Genomic DNA, 23,143 nt, shown 5'->3' on the forward strand with positions numbered 1-23,143 from the left:
GCGGCAGAAAGGGTAAATCTGTCGCATTCTTCTTTTTCTCCATCGGTTTCGTCAGATTCCAACGAAGAATCTTGTTTACAACCTTCTGTGGTGTTGACTTGAATTTTTCAGCTCTTTACCCCAAGGATAATCGAATGCTGTCGATCTTCAATGGATGCCGAGCTTGTCGACGGCTCCTGGCCAAACCAAGAACCTTTGTCGCTTTGTTTTGTTTTGTTTTGTTTTTTTTTTGACAAAATGCTGCCATTTCTCTCTTCTTTGGACCTTTCTTTTTCTTTTTCTTTACCCAAGGACTCTTCTCTAATTTTGAGTTTTGTGTTATCTCCACGAGAAAAGACTTTCTACGAGCAGATTACTTCCACGTGTGAAATTTGTCAAGGGCGCGATGTAATATTCCTCCGAATATTCGAATATTCCCCCGGGGAGTTCGCCCATTTACGAGATTATGACACCTTCCTGATTTATTAACTTTTATTCGAAAATACGTTTTTTTAAATAAGTCGGACACTTTTTGAGATTTTTAATTTTTTTTTCTTTTGCAAACGCTAGTTAAAAAGTGTAACTTCAATCTAGTCAAAAAAAAAATCAGCCTCTGAAGGTAGGAAGTAACCTTAAATAAGCGTGCTTAATAATGAATAATAATAATATAATAATAACAATAATAATAATAATGGTCTCTATTGATTCAAAACAAAAAAATACAATCCTAGTGTTACAAGCAATTTGAGTTAAAAGAGTTAAAAGGTTAATAATTCCACATAATTAAATTTACCACCTGATTACAGTTAGAAATTGTCATATAGGTTATGTCTAAAAGTTAAACGACCAACGAATGTATTTTTAAAACGTTTTCTTTTGATGCTTGTTCTGGTGCCAGACCTAGTCCGTAAATTGTAGCTGCAGGCCTTTACAAGCGGAATAAAAAGCGACAGGGGTGATTGGCGGCCTTAGAAACCTTTTTAAAAATACTACTGCTTCTGTAAAATTGATGGTAAATTGTGATTTCTTGTAATAAAATTCCTTTTCCAACAACGATCGAAAAAAACATTGTACTGGGGTGGGGTCGGAGTCTGATGCTCCATATGGGCATACGTGAAATCGGGGAAGTTCTAAGGAATCGAAAAGAAAGTCTATTTCTACCTGCTTATACCCCTCTTTACGTAGAGATTTAAGGACATAGAAGCATTTAACATGTGTATTGAACCTACAGTCACTCTGAAAGGTGACACCTAGAATGCTCACATAAGTACAACTAGGGATCCCTAATACAGGAGGGTACAATTCATGATTGCCTTTCTAGGACTGTAAGCTCCTTACATTTGCTAGGGTTACAGAACATTCCATTCTTTTCTATCCACTCTAAGAAATGTTTGACCAATGTCTCAGACATGTCTTTAAATTGTAAACAGGAGCAATGATATTTGAAACAGCAGCATACTAGAATAACACTGGCAGGGTATCTAGATCATTAGATCTCTAGATCATTTATAAAAATATGGAATAGATAGGGTCCGCTTACGCTACCTTGAGTAGCACCTTGATTCAATAATTTCCAATCAAAAGAAATATTATTGTAGCAAATTCTTTGGTTTCTACCTTTCAAAACACACTGGTATAGTTTAATTATATATGGATTTAATTGGAGATTTCTCAACTTTCTTGCGAACAAGAATCAGAATACGGCAATTGAATTTTTTTTATTGGTTGATTGAAAAAGTGATGGACTCAACACAGAAAGTGTGTTTTTCTGAAGGGATCGATAGATCGATGTTTTAACAGTTTTTTTTTTTTTTTGCCTTAATTAAAGTTTTCCATTGTAAACTCCCAAACTGCCACTCGATGCGTGGAAAACATCCAACCAAAGCCACTGCATAAAGCAATGACGGGAAGATGTTTTTCATGAAACGATGGATTACTGTTGTTCCTGCCAAAGACGTACAAGTAGATATAAGTCATTTCATTAACTTGTTTGGAATAAAAAGTAGAAAAGAAGAAATTGTAGAGCCGGTGCAAGCGAGCGGATATGTAAATGTAGAAAAGTAAGATGTCAGAATAGCATGAAATAACAAATTTAAAAAAAGAAAAAGTTTGTGATCAGCATCAAAGGAGAAATCGAGATGTTTTTCTTGATATGTAAAGAAAATCGCGAAAAAAGGTTGTATGTTTGAAAACACAGAAATGAGGTGCGTAGCCATTCAAAGCCTTTCTCAGGCCACACTTTCACCATCTGCTTACACTTAAAAGTAAACCGTTCTGAAAATCCACACCCACGTCTAGGGTAATCCGAGAAGAAACTTCAGATGTTAATACATAGGGTTTCCTTTCATATTTATATATGAATCTTAAGCTGCCCTGTACTTCTGTGATGCACTTCACCCAAATATTACTAAGATGTCATGGCCTCCGAAACCTACCGAGCTATGTGATAGTGCAGTCAAACTTTCAGAAGAACTAGATGCGTTTCTATACTCTAAACTGGCAACACACACACATCTCGGCGGAATATTCTGATCGCGTGCGGCGCCTTGTTACCTCTTTTGGCCAGGACATTATTTAAGGAGTTACGGCAGGATTACAAAAACCACCCAAGCAAATACTGTTACCGTATGCCGAACAATGTTCAACTTATCCAGATGCCACACCGATTGGGGCATGAGATCGGTCCTTTGCCTGAAACTATCAAGCCATATATCAAAGCAACACTCCCGTGGGGTATTATAGATAGATTGGAGGAGACCCTTTCTGGTGCGGGAACCAAAAGGCCAGTGGCTAGGATGGATTTAACATTTCTGTCCTTAATGAGGATCAACTGTCTCACTGGCTGTCAACAGGTATCTCCCGAGTATCGATGTGCCTGCTAATGACATGGCTACCGTTCACAAGGTTCTAGTGCAGTCTCTCAAGGTAAAGAACACGCTCAACTTAAAGAGCATCGGCTTCGTCATTGACTTAACACTGTATGCAAAGGCAAGCGAGGGACAATGGAAACAAAGCGCAAAATTGAAAGATATGGTTATGAAAATGGAAGTATTCCACACAGCATGCACCATGTTGTCCAACACTGGCAAACGCTTCCAGGATGCTGGCTTGCGGGAACTGTGTGTAGAGTGTGATGTGATAGCAGAAGGTTCTATTGCAGAAGTTCTAAAGGGACTTACTCGTGTATGAAGCCCGATAGTGATAAATCCCTTGATTCCACTATTCCTGGTAAGTGGAAAAATTTTCTTTACAGAATTTTAAAAAATTAAAAATGAAAAAATGAAGCTGTAAACCTATTTGTTTCTGTACTTCTAAACATAGCAAACTTTACATAAAGTAACAAGAAATCACCTTTATAAAGTTATGTTTTTATAGACTCATGCATAATACAAATTTAACTGCCAACTGCAAGAAGAAAAAAAATCAAGGCCTTTCCCTTTAACTTTAAAGATGACAAGGACGTGGGAGGGCAAAGACATGACATTGAGGAGAGGAAAACTTTAAGTGAGGGTAAGATTTAACAAACAAAATTCATTAAGTTTCATGGCTGGAGAATTTCTCCAGTTTTCTAATTTGCTCAAAGCATTCCAAAATGGGAAATTCAGGCCAATCCCGCATGACCAAAAACCTATAAACAACTGACGACAACAATTTATTCTTACTATCCTCACAGAACCAGAAATGAAGAAAAAGAAGACCCGAAAGAGAAGAAAGAAGAAAAATAATGAATCTCAGCAAGAAGGAAACGAAAAACCTAGTTAAAGTGTAGATGAAGTTATTAATAAGTGCAAAAATTATCATGCAATGTCTTCTATTTTGAAATAGCCTTAACTTTTCTTTTAATACCTGTCAAAAAGTTATCTTTGCAAATGTGATGAGAATAAATGATATAAAGATTTCCAATATGTATTAGTCGACTGTAATCGGGCCAGATGGTATTATTTGACAACATTTTCCAGAGGCAAAGAGGTCAACGAGCTATACTTATATGCAACTGATAACAAAAATTTTTGTTTCAGTCATCATGGTCATTATGCACTTATCAGCGGCCGTCCCAGGGGGGAAGAGGGTGACCCCGGGAACCCCTGGGCATTTGCAAAGGAATTTCCTAAGCCCCCCAACCAACAATAACATTGTTCAATATAAAGCTACCAATGCCCTTCCCCTGGGGACAAAGAAGTATGCTCTACTAACTCAAACAATGTAATGCTCCAAAAGAATGTTATTTGCCACAAACAAAAACTTACTTCAGCTTGTGTTTACTATACAGGGCTATACAGGGCTCAAAGTTAAAAACATCCTATGTGGCTTTTTGCCGGCGACTAACTGGAAAAAGTAGTAGTAGTAGTAGTTTTTTTACATCTGTAGGTATCAATGGTAATAGCCAGTCACCATGGTAAGGATCTTTTATTCTCAAGATGGCGGCAATGGTAAAAATCCAGTGGGTGTTTTCCCATGTGTCTCGTCTCGGAGGTGCAAATGCACTTCAATGCAAAATTGGCGACGAAAGTCTATTCCCCCGTATGACCCCAGGGTCAATCCCCAGGATGGCAGCTGCTAAGTGCATAATTATTAATCTCGTTATCTGTTTCTTAAAAATTTACCAACAATCACTAAATCAAAGCTCTCTTTCTAAAAATATCCTTACCGAAGCAATCTCATCTCTGTAATAATCTAGAAAATTTTCCTAAACATAAACATGTCAGAGCATTTTTTCATAGCGAATCAGATTTGTCATTTTGATTTGCGTTTATTTTGATGAGATCCCTGAGATAAAAGATAGTTTACGACGAAAAAATTCATTTTAAGAAAGAAATGATCATGTACTTTTAGATCATGTATTCTATGAATACAGTTTTCATAAATTACTCGGGCTTTCCGAAGGAAACGCCCGCAATAAATTCGGCTTTTTTTTTTTTCAATTTGAACCTTTGGCATCTGTAAGAACCTACTGCTATATAGTAATATATTTTTTTGATTATTGTCTAGTACCATAACAACATTCATTACACTCTAGCAGGCAAAAATAAAAACAAGTAGACTTATCCATGATTGGAAATGACAAAATTGCGTAACGACAGCACAAATGGCAATAGGGCAGTCTCCTAAAGATAACTCCAGATGTGCGATAGAGAAAGCCCAAGTTCAAGCAGCTATGCGTCTGCTTGAAGGGAAAAAAAGTCTAAAACAGCAAAATATGATGAAATATTCCTTGCATAATGAATATGAAGTTTCAGCATTTAATTTTTATTTATCAAAATGTACATCTTTCATGGTTTTAATTTCTGGTTTCCCTCTTGTTGTGGAAAAATGAAGTAACCTTAGTAATGGGATAGGATCCGATTCAAGCTTTGAACTTAATTCGACATAAATATCCAGTGCTACTTTATCTGCTGAAATTCATGCCAGAAGCTCTATAAAAATATCGGTTTAGGCCTTCCCTGCACTTTGTAATCCCAAGAAAAAGAAAATAGAGATTACCTTAACATATTGCAGCAAAATCCCAGCTTATCTTGAACCTAAAACTTTACCCTGGAAAAAAAACTATACTTCGGCGCATGCGCCAAGAGCAAAGTTTGGCACACGAGCCTTCTTTCGCAAAACGACTCTCGTTTTGTCAAACGAGTCTCGTTTTGTCAAACGAGTCTCGTTTCTAAAAACGAGTCTCGTTTCTAAAAACGAGTCTCGTTTCTACAAACGAGTCTCGTTTCTATTCACAAACAAACGAGTCTCGCTTTAAATCGTTTATCGAGTGATTTATAAATCGTGACGATTTAAAATCGACTCGTTGCCAAGAAAATGTGAGTGCGTTTCTATTCACAAACAAACGATTCTCGCTTTAAATCGTCTATCGAGTGACTTATAAATCGTGACGATTTAAAATCGACTCGTTGCCTAGAAACTGTGAGTGATCCAGGGATTGATTGATTGAGTGAGTGAGTGAGTGAGTGAGTGAATGAGTGAGTGAGTGAGTGAGTGAGTGAGTGAGTGAATGAGTGTATGAGTAAGTGAGGGATTGATTGAGTGAATGAGTGAGTGAGTGAGTGAATGAGTGAGTGAGTGAGTGAATGAGTGAGTGAGTGAGTGAGTGAGTGAGTAAGTGAGGGATTGATTGAGTGAATGAGTGAGTGAGTGAGTGAATGAGTGAGTGAGTAAGTGAGAGAGAGTAACAATAGAATTCCGATCTTGACCCCTTTTTGACGGGATGTTTCTAGGCGCTACCTACTCTTTGTTTCGGAGTACTACAGAAAAAAATAAACATCACAAAATAATTTCGAGAATTGTTTTTCAGAGGGGAAACATTTTACCGTTTTAGTCAGCGAATTATGCCCAGTAGATCGAAAGATATAATTATTTCAGTTCTTGCCGTGACACTAACGACAGATAATAAACATCTCAAAATAAATTCACAATAGCGCCTCCGGGGGCACATAATCGATTCGCAGAAATATCGAAAGCTAGCCGAAAGCTTCCTTTTTAGGTAAGCTTTTCCGGTCAAAAAGTTTTAATTATGATGGTTCCTTCTCCCATATTAAAACGCAAGATTAAGAAGACATGAATTGTGCCAATTGATGAATTTTAGTGTGCTGCTAAAGTTGCCAACATTTGCATAGCGATCTACCACACATTGATATAGAATAATCTGTTCAAAGATAATTTAGAACAACCGTGGCTAATGAAGTCACAATGTTGCCTTTTTTGGTAGGCGCCCGGAAATTTTGCTACTTAGTGAGCAATACAATTAGTTTTCAACAGCCCCCTTTTTTGTTGATTTGACTGTTACTTGCTTTCAGTTAGTGGTCTTTTAAATAATGAAAAGGCTGTACAGAGTTAACATGAAGTAATCGTGATAAAGTGGTAAAATGTGATGGGGAGTTTTTTCAATGAATTAAAAACTTGCAACTATGTGGCTACCACTACTTATTTGCATGTTAAAACTTAAGAAACATAGTGCTCGTAACTTAATTCGCATCAGCTTGATATACTGTAAAGACTATATCGTTCTAGCTACTTGACAAATGTTTTCCACCCAGGAAAGTGTCTCTCTTGCTTCCACTCTTATACTTGAGTGGACGAAGTTTGGAAACAAACATATGACGAAGGAGTGTGTTTAATAATTTGATGTAAATAAATTGAAAACTTCATGTTTGATGTGATGCATTAAGTACTACGCAGGGAGCATTTCTTGAGTATTCAAAATTCTCAGAAAATGAACAATAGGGATATTTAAAATTCGCTGCACAATTCTAATGAGTATTCAAAATTCTCGGAAAATGAACAATGGTCCGTTCAAGGTAAAAACATGCGATAGCTTTTCTCTCAATAAAAATGTTTAGTTCATAAACAAATCTTAATTAAAAAAATAAAAATGTAACGTGTGAGTCCGTTCCCTAACAGTCACGAAAGTGTTTGACTTTAAATTTCATACAAAATTCGCAAGTGAGGAAAATAATAACAACGATACATCAACGCAATTCAATGGCATGATTCCAAGAGAAATAATCAAATCACCCATTTCATACATTAAAAAATTCTCAGAAAAAAATCGAGCGATAAGATTATTCAAAAACGCAGCACCATGCTCATGAACATCACAATTCTCGGGTAAAAAATAAACCATAGAGCAGACAAATCGGGGAAAATACGAAATGACAGCAGGCGTTGTAACCTAGGTAGTCTCATTATTATCTGTCCATCAAACTTTAATCAAGTCATAGCATCGTTACATTTTTTGGGATCAAAGTCAATGACCTGTCTGTCAAAATTGTTACCGATTTTTTTTCTGAGTTATGACATGTGTCAATTAATTATAGGCCAATGGAAAACTAGCAATGGTTGTATAAGAGTGGCTACGAGTGGGAATGGTATGATCATACATGGGACCAAAGTGATGATGAAGAAAGTTCAGTTTCATCCAATCAGACAAGTGGTGTATCTCACTGAAATCCATCCCTCCATAGAAGTCGAAAAGAAGATAAATACAATCAAACCGTTCCTGGATATCCGTTTAAACACAAAATGAAAAACTTAAAAGAGAGGCAACATAGCAAGTACCTATATACAAGCAAGTTTTACACAAAACCTCGACATCTATATGTGATAAAGCGATTAGAAGAATTACAAGGAGCATAATCCAAAATCGACTTTAGCTCAGATGATATCGACTTGCATCAATGGTTACAAAACATTCAAAGTACCACTACTAAAAGGTGGAAACATTGCCACGGTCGCCACGCGACCGCATTCCGGACGCGCGCGTGCAGGAGCAGGAAAGAGGAAGAAAGAGAAGGGAAGAGTGTAAATAGAATTATCTATCACTGTTATAAACTGTTTTAAAAAAGTTAAAGTCTCATTTCTTAGTGGCAATGTCTTACCGCGAGTGTAGATGAGCCCCACGAACTGAGTACATTTGAGAAATAAAATGACTATAACGAGAGAGTAAATGAGAAGAATAAATAATTGTGAGAGTGAGTAAATTTGATGCAAACGAAATGACATCTAGTTTACTCTCTATTTCAATCACAGCAAATTTTGGCGTATCGTGTCCGACGTGATTAAGAAATGTCCATAGGTTCTTCCCCTATTTCACGTAACCAATGTTTACACTTTGAACACATAAAAATTTGAAGGAGCGCTTCAGTTGATTTCCTTCAATGATCGCAGAAAAATGTCTTCAACGGTAAATTGCGATACGCACTCGGCGGTGTGGATAGAGGTGTTGTAGAGTATTTTAAAGGATTGCTATTTTGAGTATTTTTAGGTTTCCCTTTTGTTTTGTTAAGTCTCGCCTTTTTGCGTCAACGTATTATTTTGGTAATTTTATAGTTTTGATCTTTTATTTTTGGTGTGTGCTTGAACTTGGCTCCGTTGGCGGATTTCCGTCTTGCCGTGCTAGACATTTTAATCGCTTGTTATGGTTGAGAATAATTAGTTTCATATAGGTGGTCATGTTTGGGTTGGTAAAACTGACCTTCAGTTTTACCCACGCTGAAGATTCTGCTTGTGCGCGTGATTCTCGTATGTACCTCGATCATTGGCGTTTAATTGGTTCTTTGGTGCTCGCCAACTGTTTCGGAGCGAGCCACCCTATTTCCCCCTTTGCAAAACAACGAATACACTGCGGAAACTCTCACGGTCAGCTAACCCAAACAGGTCTACGATTTTCCTACTTAAAGCGTTGGTTCCTCACGCTAGAGTATGGTGATGATTGTTATTAGATGCATAGAGCGTTGCTTTAGTAGCTCTCCAGAAGAGAATAAAGAAGAAAATTACAGAGTCCTGGTACCTTTCATCAATTCGTATAAGCAAGTGGCAAAAACCCCCAACAAAACCGGTGGAGCACCCGTTATCTACAAGTTGTTAAAGGACGCTTTTGGAATTTTGTTCCGGTAGCCAAAGTTCTGACTCCGAAGAAGATCTTATTTACGAGGGCGGAGAGACCAGAGAAAATCTTTCCGATCGTGAAAATTTATCGGGAGGATCGCTCGAGGCTGATAAACTTGCTTTCAGTAAAGTCAAGCCTACCGATATTTCAGTAGATGAGAGAATTAATTTAGCGCAACATGTTAGTTCAAAGATAATTGTCAAACCTTGCCAAAACATTCATCTAGTCAACATCCGCAGAGTGGTAGACAAAAACAAGGCGCTTGTTTGGAGAGTGGTATCGCCATTATTTTGTCCATTATTCTAGCTATCGTTATTAAGGTACTTGAATTGTTTGAAGTAGTCATGACAAGTACTGTGGAAGTACTTAAACGACCTCCGGTGTCTGGCAAAGGACACGCGACTTTATTTTCAGGCGCCAGTACGCCGAATTTTTCTACTTTGTCTATTCAGGATAAAACTACTCAGTGTTTATGTGAGGTCTCAAAGGAAGAACCTCCAAGTTCTAAAAGTTCTGTTGTTGAAGAAAACAGCCTAGTTTTTGAGCAAGCAGATGTTTTTGTTGATGATATGTTGAGTGGTGACGATATTGTTATTTCGGAGGTCATTTCGAACAACGCTAAGCAAAACGAGGTACCCGATAGCAACGAAACTTTATGTAGTGACTACTCGCCTTTGGCTAGCAGTGATTTAGAGAATGGCGAACAGGTGTCAACAAGTTTATCCGTCACGAGGACTTTGAATAATTTTAGCAGCAGCGCTGAAGCGGATTCTTTTGTACAGCCGATATCAAATCCCGTTAGTAATTATGTAGAGGACGAAGTTGATAACATTTCTATTTCTTTTGCACCGGCTGGAAGTTCTCTTCTATCTGTTAGCATGAAGGGTTATGATTTTCAATGTTTAATAGATTCCGGAGCTTCTGTCACAGCAGTAAGTGCTTAAGTGTGGCGTCAGTATTTATGTCACGCTTACCCAAAACTTGGTGTGCCTGATTCAGAAAGTGCGACTACAGTCAATGGTTCTCTTTTGACTACAATAGTAAAGACTTCGATGGAATTCGTTATTTATTCTCGTGTATTTATTTTCTAAGTAGGTGTGATAGAGGGCCTGTCTTTTGATTTTATGCTGAGTAGAGATTTTCTTCAACGATTTTGTTTCAAAGTTAATTTTGAGAATGGATTAGTTAGTTTTTCCTTCTGAGCCCAGACCTTTTCCTTTTGAGGGTGTACGCGTAGATGACGACAATTATTTAATCGATAAAGCCTTCATTCTTCGGCCCATGCCTCTCGTACCTTTGTGATTCCACCTCAGTCACAAATTTTGATTTCTGAGGAACTTGAAGACTCGTCAAATAAGTATGGTATCGATGACATGATTGTTCCAAAGCCTGATTTATCTCACCGTTATTCGATTTTTGGAGTATCAGAGCTTGTTAGTATTGCAGAGGATGGTACTATCCCTATTAGGTTGGTTAATCCTTCTTTTAAACCAGTGAAAATTTACCGTAGGACCCGTCTAGCTAATTTTGAGGAGGTAGATCGTAATATAACTAACTGCAAAAAGTACTGTTTCGGCCTTCTGGGCCTCGTCAGTGCAGTGCTGATGCTAGAATGGGGGAGAACTGAGATGGTCACCCCAAACGACCCAACCTTTGTGGTATCGTCTAAGCCATGCCAGAGTGTTCAAACTAGAGTAAACTAGCGAGCATGCGCAATTGCAGCAGCAATGACTCATCCTAGATAGAGTGCTCAATTTGGACATGATATATATATAATATTTATTAAAAACTTGATCATTGGATAATGCAATTCAAGACCTTTTATTGGCTTAGCCATTATGGTATATCAGCCAATATACCATAATCTACAAATATGGTTAGCACGTGTCAGCTTAAAATTAAAAGGGAGCTAACAATTTAATGAAATTTAATAATTTGATTTAAGGTTTGTAATAAAACAATTACTCCACTCGCGCTTGTTGGATATGAGACGATTATAGCCAACTCGGCACTACGCACCCCGTTGGCTATCTATCATCTCATATCCAATGCGCACTCGTGGAATAATTGTTAAATATATATATATATATATATATAAGCAGAAAAGTGATGGTCAAGAGGCCAACTCCAATGTAGCTTTGTTGGTTTATTAGCTCGAAGTTTCGAACATCTCGGTCTTCCTCGGAGGCTTAATTATATATATATATATATAAGCCTGCTCTGTTAAATAGATATGCCTGCACACTATACAACTGTAGTGCATGGCCTTTAATAATTAAGCATCAACATGCTTACATTCTCTCTCATCAATTTATTTACCGGAGGTGTATGACTGGGTGGGTCAAGAGACTTCCCAAGACTATTTTACATTACATCAACTTGAATCTGGTTTTTTTTTTCTGATACAAAACTACCCACTGATAATCTCATCCAATCAGAAAAATCGTGCCTGATAACAAGGGTAAGTAACATGTAAAAAGGATCTTGAAAAGGCCATGTAGTAACAGCTAAATTAAAAAAAAATGGTTTATGTCAATTTTACTTCACAGAAAAAAGATGAAGCAAATGAAATATTTGGAAAAGATGATGAGGTGAGAAAAATGAAAACAGATCATTTGGTCCCTTCGTTTTTTTTTTTTCTTTTTAAAAATCCATCTTATTAATTTTACTTATCTTTCAAAACTCTAGTTGATTTCAGGTGTCTTTCTATGGCAAGTTTGATTCTGATAAATCCCTTGATTCCACTATTCCTGGTAAGTAGAGAATTCTCTTTACAGAATTTTAAAAAAATTAAAAATGAAAAAATGAAGCTGTAAACCTATTTGTTTCTGTACTTCTAAAGATAGCAAACTTTAAATAAAGTAACAAGAAATCACCTTTATAAAGTTATATTTTTATATACTCATGCATAATACAAATTTAACTGCGAACTGCAAGATGAAAAAAAAATCAAGGCCTTTCTCTTTAACTTTAAAGATGACAAGGACTTGGGAGAGCAAAGACACGACATTGAGGAGAGGAAGACTTTAAGTGAGGGTAAGATTTAACAAACAAAATTCATTAAGTTTCATTGCTGGTGAATTTCTCCAGTTTTCTTATTTGCTCAAAGCATTCCAAAATGGGAAATTCCAATCCTGCATGACCATTAGCAAAAACCTATAAACGAATGACAACAAAAATTTCTTACTATCCTCAAAAAACTAGAAATGAAGAAAAAGAAGACCCGAAAGAGAAGAAAGAAGAAAATTAATGAATCTCAGCAAGAAGGAAACGAAAAACCTAGTTAAAGTGTAGATGAAGTTATTAATAAGTGCAAAAATTATCATGTAATGTCTTGTATATTGAAATAGCCTTAACTTTTCTTTTGCTACTTGTCAAAAAGTTATCTTTGCAAATTTGATGAGAATAAATGATATAAAGTTTTCCAATATGTATTAGTCGACTGTAATCGGGCCAGATATTTGGTATTATTTGACAACATTTTCCAGAGGCAAAGAGATCAATGAGCTATAATTATATGCAACTGATAACAAAAATTTTTGTTTTAGTCATCATGGTAATTATGCACTTACCAGCGGCCCTCCCAGGGGGGGGGGGGGGAAAGAGGGTAACCCTGGAGAACCCCTGGGCATTGCAAAGGCATTTCCTAAACCCCCTAACCAACAATAACATTGTTCAACATAAAGCTACCAATGCCCCTCCCCTGGGGACAAAGAAGTATGCTCTACTAACTCAAACAATGTAATGCTCCAAACGAATGTTATTTGCCACAAACAAAAACTTACTTCAGCTTGTGTTTACTATACAGGGCTCAAAGTTAAAAACATCCAATGTGGCTTTTGGCGGCGACTAACTGGAAAAAGTGGTAGTAGTAGTAGTAGTTTTTTTACATCTGAAGATATCAATGGTAATAACCAGTCCCCATGGTAAGGACCTCTTATTCTCAAGATGGCGGCAATGGTAAAAATCCAGTGGGTGTTTTCCCATGTGTCTCGTCTCGGAAGTGCAAATGCACTTCAATGCCCCCGTCCTAGAACAAAAATTGGCGACAAAAGTCTATTCCCCTGTATGACCCCAGGGTCGACCCCCAGGATGGCAGCTGCTAAGTGCATAATTATTAACCTCGTTATCTGTTTGTTAAAAATTCACAAACAATCATTTTATAAATCAAAGATCTCTTGCTAATAATATCCTTACCGAAGCAATCTAATCTCTGTAATAATCTAGAAAAGTTTCCTAAACATAAACATGTCAGAACATTTTTTCATAGCGAATTAGATTTGTCATTTTGATTTGCGTTTATTTTGATGAGATCTCTGAGATAAAAGATAGTTTATGACGAAAAAATTCATTTTAAGAAAGAAATGATCATGTACTTTTAGATCATATATCCTATGAATACACTCCTCATAAATTACTGGGGCTTTCCAAAGGATACGGCCGAGATAAATTCGGCTTTTTTTTCGCTGAGAATAAGTCTGGTTGGCTCGCTGAGAATAATTCTGGTTAGCTCGCTGAGAATAAGTCTAGTTAGCTCGCTGAGAACGAGTCTGGTTGACTTGCTGAGATGTTTGGTATTGCTATAATAAAAATTATTTCAGCCAACATTTCTGAAATAGGGTTAGTTGTAGTGGGAGTATGTCTCTCTGTCATTAGAAAGACATACTCCCACTTGTTTTTTCCTCTTTTTTTCCCCAGTACAACTGTCTAATGGCAAGTGATGGATGTTTACATTGTAACAATGAAGCTGTGAATGAATAGGGGTGGTAGGTGTGAATTATGTAAATCTTATTGTGGAATCTTAAAGTAACATGCCCCACCTTTCCTCCAAAAAAAATAAAAATAACCAGAATACTAAATGCCAAGTTGTCAACCCTTTCTCTTACAACTTAGTTGATTTCTGGTACTTAATTTAGTTCATAACTTCCTTTCCTTTTTTTTTTTAATTCTCTTCCTTGCCATGGTCATAATCACTGCAAATTCTGGGTTTACCTTATTTATCATTTTTGGCCTAGAGTTCCTTCTTGTCTCTTGGAAGTCAAATCATCCATCTAGAAGGCCTTTTTTAGTTGAAGAGTGTTTCATCTTCCTATTACCCATGCCTGTCATCTTAAATTGACTTTCACTCAAAATTCACACCTAACTTTTTGTATTTGTTTCTCTTCCACAGTTGATGACTGGGATGGGAATTCACAGAAATGCAAACCAATGATATTTATCATGTGTTAAATAAATTAATCTTGAATATTAATAAAAATCATCAAAATATACTGGCTGACTTATGCAAAATAGTTATGGTAGCATGGGAAAAAATAGGGAGATAAAGAGAACCATCTGAATTAAATTAAATAAGTTTAGATCCTAAAAGTGATTACAGTGAAGGAAAAATGTCTGATTCAGTTAATAGCAAATCAGTTCTTGAAAATCTTGTAAGAAATAATAAGGAATGCACAGGGTTTTCAATGAATTCATAATGCAAGATCATCCCATGTTAATGTCACATCTCGTAATATACAGTGTGCAAGTTGAAACGGCGGACAGTTGTGTTGTGGGATTCACACTCTTTAAGAGTTAAAGCACTTTTATGATTAATTTTGGAGCGTTTTCATGATTCCGGCATTCTTTCATTAGAGTGAATTTAGTTTATAAGGTCATTTTCGAAATTATAGACTGAGAGCCATTCATTGCGGAAAAATCTGAATCGAACAAACTAGCCGGGAAGTTTAGTAACAGAAACGCTCCTTGCGGGGTATTTTGTGCACCATTAAATATGAAGTTTTAAGTCACATGAAATTATAATAATTAAACATTGTGTCGTTATATGACTGGTTTTTGAACTTAGTTCTTTGAAGTATTAGATAAGTTCGAGGGAGGCAACACCATACACTGTCCTGAATGAAAAACATTCATCAGATAGTGGAGGTAACTTCGCCACAGCCGTGCTTCAAGCTGATGCGAAGTTACAAACAAAAGTCGCTTTTGTTTTAATATGTTTCAGATTGAAGTGTACATTAAGACGCTTCAAGGTACTAAATCATCGAAGTCAATTCTACTTGTATTGAGCTACTTTATCACAATAACTCGTCTTACCTTGGTACAACCTTTCCAATATTTCCAACGCTGGACCAAATACTCCAAGATGGCGAAATAAGGGAGAAAACAATTTGCCCTCGTCACCAGATTCCTTTAAGTTGTGGAGAAGAAAAAAAAACACGATGACGTCACTAATGTTGCCACTTTAGGTTTTAGCCTTAGCAGGAGTTACAAATAATTTGGATCACATTTTGTTCCTGGGCAACCGAGCCCGATATGCATTTGGGATCACTCACAGTTTCTGGGCAACGAGTCGATTTTAAATCGTCACGATTTATAAGTCACTCGATAAACGATTTAAAGCGAGACTCGTTTGTTTGTGAATAGAAAGGAGACTCGTTTGTAGAAACGAGACTCGTTTGTAGAAACGAGACTCGTTTGTAGAAACAAGACTCGTTTTTAGAAACGAGACTCGTTTTTAGAAACGAGACTCGTTTGACAAAACGAGAGTCGTTTTGCGAAAGAAGGCTCGTGTGCCAAACTTTGCTCTTGGCGCATGCGCAGAGGTATAGTTTTTTTTTCCAGGGTAAAGTTTTAGGTTCAAGATAAGCTGGGATTTTGCTGCAATATGTTAAGGTAATCTCTATTTTCTTTTTCTTGGGATTACAAAGTGCAGGGAAGGCCTAAACCGATATTTTTATAGAGCTTCTGGCATAAATTTCAGCAGATAAAGTAGCACTGGATATTTGTGTCGAATTAAGTTCAAAGCTTGAATCGGATCCTATCCCATTACTAAGGTTACTTCATTTTTCCACAACAAGAGGGAAACCAGAAATTAAAACCATGAAAGATGTACATTTTGATAAATAGAAATTAAATGCTGAAACTTCATATTCATTATGCAAGGAATATTTCATCATGTTTTGCTGTTTTAGACTTTTTTTTCCCTTCAAGCAGACGCATAGCTGCTTGAACTTGGGCTTTCTCTATCGCACATTTGGAGTTATCTTTAGGAGACTGCCCTATTGCCATTTGTGCTGTCGTTACGCAATTTTGTCATTTCCAATCATGAATAAGTCTACTTGTTTTTATTTTTGCCTGCTAGAGTGTAATGAATGTTGTTATGGTACTAGACAATAATCAAAATAATAGGAGTAGGTTCCTACAGATGCCAAAGGTTGAAATTGAAGGGCTTTTCAATGACTTTGCCAAGTTTTAGATAAATTGAAGGACCTTTTTTGGAAAGGTTTGCATAAGAAATTTTAAAATTATTTACCATTATTTCTCAGCTTTTCTATTAAAGTACTGCAGTTTTTTACTCGAAAATTGCTAAAGAAAAAGCGTTGCAAAAATCAAGCTCTAGTCCTCAAACTCAAGTACTTTCAAGACCTTGAATTTGTTATTTTTGAATTCAAGCATCTTCGAATACTTTCAAGGCTTTTATGAACTATGAGTAGGTAATGTACTTGCCTTTAACTGCAATGAGAAGGGAATTTTTTACCTCTTATTGATATCGAGTCAAAGTTTGTTGCAAAATGTTCACCCAAGGGGAGTTTTCACAAATCAGTTGATTGAAGCAATATTACTTTTCAATAGTTCATATTGTTTTTAATAGAAAAATATCTGAATATTGAATATCGTTGATGGCCACAACAAGAGAAGTAGTACTAATTACAGTTTTAGTATATTCAATTAGAGGGATTTGACTTTCATTAGATACCAAGAGGCAATACACCTATTTTGACCTCTTTGTGGGTTAAAAATACATGTCATACAAAAAACTGAAAACCTCATTGAAAACCCTGTGCATTCTTTATTATTTCTTACAAGATTTTCAAGAACTGATTTGCTATTAACTGAATCAGACATTTTTCCTTCACTGTAATCACTTTTAGGATCTAAACTTATTTAATTTAATTCAGATGGTTCTCTTTATCTCCCTATTTTTTCCCATGCTACCATAACTATTTTGCATAAGTCAGCCAGTATATTTTGATGATTTTTATTAATATTCAAGATTAATTTATTTAACACATGATAAATATCATTGGTTTGCATTTCTGTGAATTCCCATCCCAGTCATCAACTGTGGAAGAGAAACAAATACAAAAAGTTAGGTGTGAATTTTGAGTGAAAGTCAATTTAAGATGACAGGCATGGGTAATAGGAAGATGAAACACTCTTCAACTAAAAAAGGCCTTCTAGATGGATGATTTGACTTCCAAGAGACAAGAAGGAACTCTAGGCCAAAAATGATAAATAAGGTAAACCCAGAATTTGCAGTGATTATGACCATGGCAAGGAAGAGAATTAAAAAAAAAAAGGAAAGGAAGTTATGAACTAAATTAAGTACCAGAAATCAACTAAGTTGTAAGAGAAAGGGTTGACAACTTGGCATTTAGTATTCTGGTTATTTTTATTTTTTTTGGAGGAAAGGTGGGGCATGTTACTTTAAGATTCCACAATAAGATTTACATAATTCACACCTACCACCCCTATTCATTCACAGCTTCATTGTTACAATGTAAACATCCATCACTTGCCATTAGACAGTTGTACTGGGGAAAAAAAGAGGAAAAAACAAGTGGGAGTATGTCTTTCTAATGACAGAGAGACATACTCCCACTACAACTAACCCTATTTCAGAAATGTTGGCTGAAATAATTTTTATTATAGCAATACCAAACATCTCAGCAAGTCAACCAGACTCGTTCTCAGCGAGCTAACTAGACTTATTCTCAGCGAGCTAACCAGAATTATTCTCAGCGAGCCAACCAGACTTATTCTCAGCGAAAAAAAAGCCGAATTTATCTCGGCCGTATCCTTTGGAAAGCCCCAGTAATTTATGAGGAGTGTATTCATAGGATATATGATCTAAAAGTACATGATCATTTCTTTCTTAAAATGAATTTTTTCGTCATAAACTATCTTTTATCTCAGAGATCTCATCAAAATAAACGCAAATCAAAATGACAAATCTAATTCGCTATGAAAAAATGTTCTGACATGTTTATGTTTAGGAAACTTTTCTAGATTATTACAGAGATTAGATTGCTTCGGTAAGGATATTATTAGCAAGAGATCTTTGATTTATAAAATGATTGTTTGTGAATTTTTAACAAACAGATAACGAGGTTAATAATTATGCACTTAGCAGCTGCCATCCTGGGGGTCGACCCTGGGGTCATACAGGGGAATAGACTTTTGTCGCCAATTTTTGTTCTAGGACGGGGGCATTGAAGTGCATTTGCACTTCCGAGACGAGACACATGGGAAAACACCCACTGGATTTTTACCATTGCCGCCATCTTGAGAATAAGAGGTCCTTACCATGGGGACTGGTTATTACCATTGATATCTTCAGATGTAAAAAAACTACTACTACTACTACCACTTTTTCCAGTTAGTCGCCGCCAAAAGCCACATTGGATGTTTTTAACTTTGAGCCCTGTATAGTAAACACAAGCTGAAGTAAGTTTTTGTTTGTGGCAAATAACATTCGTTTGGAGCATTACATTGTTTGAGTTAGTAGAGCATACTTCTTTGTCCCCAGGGGAGGGGCATTGGTAGCTTTATGTTGAACAATGTTATTGTTGGTTAGGGGGTTTAGGAAATGCCTTTGCAATGCCCAGGGGTTCTCCAGGGTTACCCTCTTTCCCCCCCCCCCCCCTGGGAGGGCCGCTGGTAAGTGCATAATTACCATGATGACTAAAACAAAAATTTTTGTTATCAGTTGCATATAATTATAGCTCATTGATCTCTTTGCCTCTGGAAAATGTTGTCAAATAATACCAAATATCTGGCCCGATTACAGTCGACTAATACATATTGGAAAACTTTATATCATTTATTCTCATCAAATTTGCAAAGATAACTTTTTGACAAGTAGCAAAAGAAAAGTTAAGGCTATTTCAATATACAAGACATTACATGATAATTTTTGCACTTATTAATAACTTCATCTACACTTTAACTAGGTTTTTCGTTTCCTTCTTGCTGAGATTCATTAATTTTCTTCTTTCTTCTCTTTCGGGTCTTCTTTTTCTTCATTTCTAGTTTTTTGAGGATAGTAAGAAATTTTTGTTGTCATTCGTTTATAGGTTTTTGCTAATGGTCATGCAGGATTGGAATTTCCCATTTTGGAATGCTTTGAGCAAATAAGAAAACTGGAGAAATTCACCAGCAATGAAACTTAATGAATTTTGTTTGTTAAATCTTACCCTCACTTAAAGTCTTCCTCTCCTCAATGTCGTGTCTTTGCTCTCCCAAGTCCTTGTCATCTTTAAAGTTAAAGAGAAAGGCCTTGATTTTTTTTTCATCTTGCAGTTCGCAGTTAAATTTGTATTATGCATGAGTATATAAAAATATAACTTTATAAAGGTGATTTCTTGTTACTTTATTTAAAGTTTGCTATCTTTAGAAGTACAGAAACAAATAGGTTTACAGCTTCATTTTTTCATTTTTAATTTTTTTAAAATTCTGTAAAGAGAATTCTCTACTTACCAGGAATAGTGGAATCAAGGGATTTATCAGAATCAAACTTGCCATAGAAAGACACCTGAAATCAACTAGAGTTTTGAAAGATAAGTAAAATTAATAAGATGGATTTTTAAAAAGAAAAAAAAAAAACGAAGGGACCAAATGATCTGTTTTCATTTTTCTCACCTCATCATCTTTTCCAAATATTTCATTTGCTTCATCTTTTTTCTGTGAAGTAAAATTGACATAAACCATTTTTTTTTAATTTAGCTGTTACTACATGGCCTTTTCAAGATCCTTTTTACATGTTACTTACCCTTGTTATCAGGCACGATTTTTCTGATTGGATGAGATTATCAGTGGGTAGTTTTGTATCAGAAAAAAAAAACCAGATTCAAGTTGATGTAATGTAAAATAGTCTTGGGAAGTCTCTTGACCCACCCAGTCATACACCTCCGGTAAATAAATTGATGAGAGAGAATGTAAGCATGTTGATGCTTAATTATTAAAGGCCATGCACTACAGTTGTATAGTGTGCAGGCATATCTATTTAACAGAGCAGGCTTATATATATATATATATATATATATATATATATATATATATATATATATAATTAAGCCTCCGAGGAAGACCGAGATGTTCGAAACTTCGAGCTAATAAACCAACAAAGCTACATTGGAGTTGGCCTCTTGACCATCACTTTTCTGCTTATATATATATATATATATATATATTTAACAATTATTCCACGAGTGCGCATTGGATATGAGATGATAGATAGCCAACGGGGTGCGTAGTGCCGAGTTGGCTATAATCGTCTCATATCCAACAAGCGCGAGTGGAGTAATTGTTTTATTACAAACCTTAAATCAAATTATTAAATTTCATTAAATTGTTAGCTCCCTTTTAATTTTAAGCTGACACGTGCTAACCATATTTGTAGATTATGGTATATTGGCTGATATACCATAATGGCTAAGCCAATAAAAGGTCTTGAATTGCATTATCCAATGATCAAGTTTTTAATAAATATTATATATATCATGTCCAAATTGAGCACTCTATCTAGGATGAGTCATTGCTGCTGCAATTGCGCATGCTCGCTAGTTTACTCTAGTTTGAACACTCTGGCATGGCTTAGACGATACCACAAAGGTTGGGTCGTTTGGGGTGACCATCTCAGTTCTCCCCCATTCTAGCATCAGCACTGCACTGACGAGGCCCAGAAGGCCGAAACAGTACTTTTTGCAGTTAGTTATATTACGATCTACCTCCTCAAAATTAGCTAGACGGGTCCTACGGTAAATTTTCACTGGTTTAAAAGAAGGATTAACCAACCTAATAGGGATAGTACCATCCTCTGCAATACTAACAAGCTCTGATACTCCAAAAATCGAATAACGGTGAGATAAATCAGGCTTTGGAACAATCATGTCATCGATACCATACTTATTTGACGAGTCTTCAAGTTCCTCAGAAATCAAAATTTGTGACTGAGGTGGAATCACAAAGGTACGAGAGGCATGGGCCGAAGAATGAAGGCTTTATCGATTAAATAATTGTCGTCATCTACGCGTACACCCTCAAAAGGAAAAGGTCTGGGCTCAGAAGGAAAAACTAACTAATCCATTCTCAAAATTAACTTTGAAACAAAATCGTTGAAGAAAATCTCTACTCAGCATAAAATCAAAAGACAGGCCCTCTATCACACCTACTTAGAAAATAAATACACGAGAATAAATAACGAATTCCATCGAAGTCTTTACTATTGTAGTCAAAAGAGAACCATTGACTGTAGTCGCACTTTCTGAATCAGGCACACCAAGTTTTGGGTAAGCGTGACATAAATACTGACGCCACACTTAAGCACTTACTGCTGTGACAGAAGCTCCGGAATCTATTAAACATTGAAAATCATAACCCTTCATGCTAACAGATAGAAGAGAACTTCCAGCCGGTGCAAAAGAAATAGAAATGTTATCAACTTCGTCCTCTACATAATTACTAACGGGATTTGATATCGGCTGTACAAAAGAATCCGCTTCAGCGCTGCTGCTAAAATTATTCAAAGTCCTCGTGACGGATAAACTTGTTGACACCTGTTCGCCATTCTCTAAATCACTGCTAGCCAAAGGCGAGTAGTCACTACATAAAGTTTCGTTGCTATCGGGTACCTCGTTTTGCTTAGCGTTGTTCGAAATGACCTCCGAAATAACAATATCGTCACCACTCAACATATCATCAACAAAAACATCTGCTTGCTCAAAAACTAGGCTGTTTTCTTCAACAACAGAACTTTTAGAACTTGGAGGTTCTTCCTTTGAGACCTCACATAAACACTGAGTAGTTTTATCCTGAATAGACAAAGTAGAAAAATTCGGCGTACTGGCGCCTGAAAATAAAGTCGCGTGTCCTTTGCCAGACACCGGAGGTCGTTTAAGTACTTCCACAGTACTTGTCATGACTACTTCAAACAATTCAAGTACCTTAATAACGATAGCTAGAATAATGGACAAAATAATGGCGATACCACTCTCCAAACAAGCGCCTTGTTTTTGTCTACCACTCTGCGGATGTTGACTAGATGAATGTTTTGGCAAGGTTTGACAATTATCTTTGAACTAACATGTTGCGCTAAATTAATTCTCTCATCTACTGAAATATCGGTAGGCTTGACTTTACTGAAAGCAAGTTTATCAGCCTCGAGCGATCCTCCCGATAAATTTTCACGATCGGAAAGATTTTCTCTGGTCTCTCCGCTCGTAAATAAGATCTTCTTCGGAGTCAGAACTTTGGCTACCGGAACAAAATTCCAAAAGCGTCCTTTAACAACTTGTAGATAACGGGTGCTCCACCGGTTTTGTTGGGGGTTTTTGCCACTTGCTTATACGAATTGATGAAAGGTACCAGGACTCTGTAATTTTCTTCTTTATTCTCTTCTGGAGAGCTACTAAAGCAACGCTCTATGCATCTAATAACAATCATCACCATACTCTAGCGTGAGGAACCAACGCTTTAAGTAGGAAAATCGTAGACCTGTTTGGGTTAGCTGACCGTGAGAGTTTCCGCAGTGTATTCGTTGTTTTGCAAAGGGGGAAATAGGGTGGCTCGCTCCGAAACAGTTGGCGAGCACCAAAGAACCAATTAAACGCCAATGATCGAGGTACATACGAGAATCACGCGCACAAGCAGAATCTTCAGCGTGGGTAAAACTGAAGGTCAGTTTTACCAACCCAAACATGACCACCTATATGAAACTAATTA

The 23,143-nt window shown here is 36.5% G+C and overlaps 2 long non-coding RNA genes across 2 annotated transcripts; one reads left to right on the plus strand and one right to left on the minus strand.

Moving 5' to 3' along the window:
• Positions 1 to 11,804: 11,804 nt before the first annotated feature.
• On the plus strand, positions 11,805 to 14,634 carry LOC148718551 (uncharacterized). The gene is made up of 6 exons (XR_015993713.1): positions 11,805 to 11,825; positions 11,914 to 11,955; positions 12,053 to 12,117; positions 12,341 to 12,400; positions 13,173 to 14,130; positions 14,535 to 14,634. It is a non-coding gene; the product is annotated as an uncharacterized LOC148718551 (long non-coding RNA).
• Positions 14,635 to 17,383: 2,749 nt separating this feature from the next.
• On the minus strand, positions 17,384 to 20,213 carry LOC148718552 (uncharacterized). The gene is made up of 6 exons (XR_015994272.1): positions 20,193 to 20,213; positions 20,063 to 20,104; positions 19,901 to 19,965; positions 19,618 to 19,677; positions 17,888 to 18,845; positions 17,384 to 17,483 (listed from the first exon to the last, which is right to left on the minus strand). It is a non-coding gene; the product is annotated as an uncharacterized LOC148718552 (long non-coding RNA).
• Positions 20,214 to 23,143: the final 2,930 nt, after the last annotated feature.

Source organism: Stylophora pistillata, chromosome 12 (assembly GCF_964205215.1).
Source record: "Stylophora pistillata chromosome 12, jaStyPist1.2, whole genome shotgun sequence".
Taxonomy (NCBI): domain Eukaryota; kingdom Metazoa; phylum Cnidaria; class Anthozoa; order Scleractinia; family Pocilloporidae; genus Stylophora; species Stylophora pistillata.